This window comes from Vulpes vulpes, chromosome 12, assembly GCF_048418805.1.
Source record: "Vulpes vulpes isolate BD-2025 chromosome 12, VulVul3, whole genome shotgun sequence".
Lineage (NCBI taxonomy): Eukaryota > Metazoa > Chordata > Mammalia > Carnivora > Canidae > Vulpes > Vulpes vulpes.
Window position 1 is genome coordinate 178734050 of NC_132791.1, and position 4830 is coordinate 178738879.

Below are 4830 nucleotides of genomic sequence, written 5' to 3' on the forward strand. Positions count from 1 at the left end.
GTATCAGTGGGTTCAGTGTTATAGGCTGTATCCACTCATTACCAGCCCCATCAGCTTTTCATCTGATAGTTTAGCAGCCATTAGTGATCACTACTTAGATCCATCATTTCATTACATATTTTTCCTTCAGTTTCAATGAACATAAATAATTGGGACCCCAGACAATAATCTGTTCCCTAATCATTAGTCATTCACTTTATTAATTTATTTTTTAAAAAGATTTTATTTATTTATTCATGAGAGACACAGAGAGGCAGAGATACAGACAGAGGGGGAAGCAGGCTCCCTGTGGGGAGTCTGATGTGGGACTCAATCCGAGGACCCCAGAATCATGCCCTGAGCCAAAAGCAGATGCTTAACCACTGAGCCACCCAGGCGTCCCACACCTTCTTAATTTCTGAAAAGTCGTATACTCAAATAACTTCAAGAATTATTAATTATCAGATTATACACTTATTAATATTGAGAATTATATAACTATAGTTATGTCTGTTACCTCTTTTTTTTTTAAGATTTATTTATTTATCAGAGAGAGAGGGTACTCATGTGGGTTGGGGGAGGGGTAGAGGGAGAGAATCTTCAAGCCGACTCCTTGCTGAGTGTGGAGCCTGAGGTGGGCTCGACCCCATAACCCATGAGATCACGACCTGAGCCAAAAACAAGAGTGAGATGCTCAATCACTAAGCCAAACAGGCACCCCTGCCTATTACTCTTTCCTGTAAGAGACATCTTGTTTAATATGATATATTCAGAAATATTGGAAAAACCAAATATTAATTCTAATGCATCATAGCTAATTCAATATTTTTCAATAAAATTAATTTCCTAATCCCACATTTTAAATATACTTTTGTTGGGCACCTGGGTGGCTCAGTGGTTGAGCATCTGCCTTTGGCTCTGGGCATGATCCTGGAGTACTTGGATCAAGCCCCACATCAGGTTCCCTTCAAGGAGCCCACTTCTCCCTCTGTTTATGTCTCTGCCTCTCTTTCTGTGTCACCCATGAATAAATAAATAAAATCTTAAAAAATAAGTAAATATACTTTTGTTAAAAGTCTTGGAAGTATGTCTCATTTCACTTATGAAAAACACTCACCATATTACCCAATTGTCAACTCTGATCCTCATTTTCAAACCAATAAACTAAATCAGCATTAATTTCTGCCTGAATTTTAAAATTCAGGTAAATATGTTAATAGACATTCTTAAGGAATATTATAACAATTACTGAGAAATAAGTTATGGAACACATCAGTAAGATACATTAGTAAAAGCAGGTAAGATTCAAATAATGCAGCTCACATAATTAATTTATTCACATTTAGAATAATTTATAAAAACAAGATATTTATGCTATTTGCCATCACTTAGTTATAGTCTTCCAATGTTCAACTAACATTGTAAATTATTTACAAAGCAAGAAATATGAAGAAGATATGTTATTCCTTTATGTGTGCATATGCATATATAAATATCAGGTGTTCGACTTTTGAAAATAAAATTATGTATAAAAATCAGAATTAACTTTACTACTTTAGTTTGACATCCTGATTGAACTTTTCAAAGAAAGAGAAAGGCCTATTAAATTAATTAGCCCACCACTTGCATCATTAAACATGTTAGAAGAGAAATAAGATGAGAATTAACTGCTATTGTAATAAATATTTCATGATATGTTTCGATAAACTACCACATTGATTAATGCACACAAAATCTGAAAGAAATCACATGGGATTTTGTCGGCAAATTTATCCAGTATATCTTGAATAATTTGATAGTCCCAGGTGAAGTTTCCTTGAAGGAATCAGCACTATTAACTTGTACCCCAAGGGGCACCCGGGTGACTCACTGGTTGAGCATCTGCCTTTGGCTTTGGGGTGTGATCCCGGGGATCCGAGATCGAGATCGAGATGAGTCCCACATCAGCTCCCACTGGGAAGCCTGCTTCTCCCTCTGCCAGTGTCTCTGTCTTTCTCTCTCTCTATCTGTCATGAATAAATAAATAAAATCTTAAAAAAAAAAAAAAAAAAGCTTTAACTTGAACCCCTTTAGAGGTACCTTTTCTTTCCACAAAAGATGTCCTGTGGTGAGTACTGAATGAAATGTACTGAATGGACTGGTTTATCTTAAATATGAGGTTGGGGAAGTCATTTTGGGGATTTGATATTTGCTTTGATTTCACGGGGTTGTTGCTAGGAGCAAAGTTTTTTTCAACAATAAACTAGAGATGGAAGAGGTGAAATGATTTCCACCCCCATGCCCATGCCACTACACAATATCTGCATTCAGACTGTCAAAATGCAGGCCAATTCTTCCCAATAAAAAATGTATAAGAGAATGGAAGACAAAAAGTAGGTGGGGTTTGTTTTTCCCTTCAATTAATTATTTAGGGAGTCTTTTCAGAAATCTATATTTTAACCTATCTCTTTGGTGCCCCAGAGGTTTTGACTCTGTAGGGCAGGTCAGGGCAGTTTAAGAGTATGTGTTCTTTTTATAAAGCAGAAGGGCAGATTATGAAAGCGGCTTTGGAAGGAGAACCTACAAGGGCAAGCAGCCCTGCTTCCACACGAAACTGAGGATCTGGATATAGATGCTGCTAGTCTCAACTTGAAGACCACACTGACCACTGACCTCCAGCTTTGAGGGTATTTCCTTGGACTGGGAAAAGGTAGATAATAACAGGCTCCCCCACTGACTTGCTTTGGAACTCAGGGAACGTTCTTCAGCTTTCTTGTTTCAATCTCGCAAGTGGAACCAATGTCTAGTTTCTGGCTTCCTTCCACAGTATTTTGAGAATTAAGCATGAGAAAGAGTTACCAGGACTACTTAGGTTTCAAACAGTACTTTTAAATTTCCAAGACTTTGTTGTCTGGATCTTGTGTTTTCCTCCCAACTGTCCTTCAAAGGCAAGTCTTCCCCTTGTGTGATAGATGTGGGTTATGGAGATCAGGCAAAACTTGCCAAAGATCTCACAGAAAATAAGTGACCTGGTTGGGAACAGCACCTTCTTTCTCCAACAGCAGAGAATGAAGAAATCACCAATTACATCAAATACCAGCAGATTAACATAAAGCATGAAGCATATCCAGTATGTATGCTATATACAGTATATAGCATATCTAAGTTTATGGTCCATCTGAATTTTTTTTAAATATCACTTTCATGAACTAACAGAGGTCAATGAATATTCTTTTTTTTTTTTTTTTTAAGATTTTATCTATTTATTCATGAGAGACACACACACACACAGAGGCAGAGACACAGGCAGAGGGAGAAGCAGACTCGATCCTGGGTCTCCAGGATCACGCCCTGGGCTGAATGCAGGTTCTAAACCGCTGAGCCAACCAGGGATCCCGTCAATGAGTATTCTTAGTCTGCTCCCTCACACTGTGACTCAGTTAACTGAAGAGCAGAAAAAGCAAAAAACATAAAGCTCCCCAAATGCACATTCGTTCTTCACTGTCCAGTATCTGTGATGTACTTTGTACTTCTTTTTTTTTTTTTTTAATAAAGATCTTATTTATTTATTCATGAGAGACACAGAAAGAGGCAGAGGGAGAAGCAGACTCCATGCAGGGAGCCCGATGTGGGACTTGATCCCAGGGCTCCAGGATCATGCCCTGGGCCAAAGGCAGACACTCAACCACTGAGCAACCCAGGTGTCCCTACTTTGAACTTCTGTAACCACCCTGCAAGATGATCCTTCCTGGGGTGGAATGATGTCAGCCAAACAAGGAAGTTATTTCAGGCTAGACTTTTTTTTTTTTCTTTTTGCTTCATTTGAAACAATGTGTTTCTTAATTTTTGACTAGTAACTCAAAAGGTTTTACAAAAGAGTAGGTTTCCCTTCCAACTCCTCCTGCCACCTTCTTCCTTTCCTCAGAGGTAATCAATGAGAAAGAATTTAAATCATGAAATCTGTTATAACCCTGTACATGCCAAGGCAACATGAAATAAGACATTTGGAGCTAATCTGTAGTTTGGGAAGTGTTGGGATATTATAAGATCTTCATTTATGGAAGACTAAATATAGAAAGTTGGTGGCAGGGCCGAGGCTGGGTGGACCATAGGCGGGAAGGAGATGACCTTTGAGCAGCACTTGGAAGACATAATAAAGAATCCATCCATTGTTGGGAGTCCTCTGCGCAGATCCACAAGGACTTAATCTGGGCTGCTGTGGGAGGCTGTCAGTTGAGCATCCTGGGGCGATGTGTATTCTAGCCCAGCAAGTAGCTAAGCTAACCTCAGACCTAACTGATATTCCTGTGGAGTGTCTCGAATCAGATAATGGGAACATTATGATCCAGAAACATGACAGCATCACAGGGGCAGTGCACAAAATGGCCTCTTGACATCTCATATCAGTTCTCCAGCAGCCTGTCATAGGGACTCAGTGTTAATTATCTTGTAGAACTATTACAATTCTGGTAGGCCATTTATTTAGTGAGCATTAGGCGCTTTTCCATTAATTTTAGAGTAAGCTGCTTTTTGACACTCATAGACTGTCTTATCAAAATATTAGGAAGAAAGGATCATGTTTTGAAGCAACAGGTCCAGGGTATTTTGTACACAGAATTTTGGCATATTCAATAAGTCTTGTTAGAGGATTAAAAAAAGAAAGTTGGAAGCAGGGTCTAGTTAAGGGTCAAGGTAAAAGTAGACACACATCATATAAGCATAAGGATGATGAGGGATAAAGAGTGAACTACTGAGTTCAGGAGAAATGAATTGCAACTGGGAGTTATGGGTGAGTCCAAGGGAACATGGGTTTCCAGAAGTCCATAGAGCAGTTAAGAGCAGAATAAATCCAGGTGCCCAAGACAAGTCAAA

At 38.8% G+C, this 4830-nt stretch overlaps 1 pseudogene; it reads left to right on the top strand.

Moving 5' to 3' along the window:
- Window positions 1-2076: 2076 nt before the first annotated feature.
- Window positions 2077-4352, top strand: LOC140594858 (ragulator complex protein LAMTOR5 pseudogene; annotated as a pseudogene).
- Window positions 4353-4830: the final 478 nt, after the last annotated feature.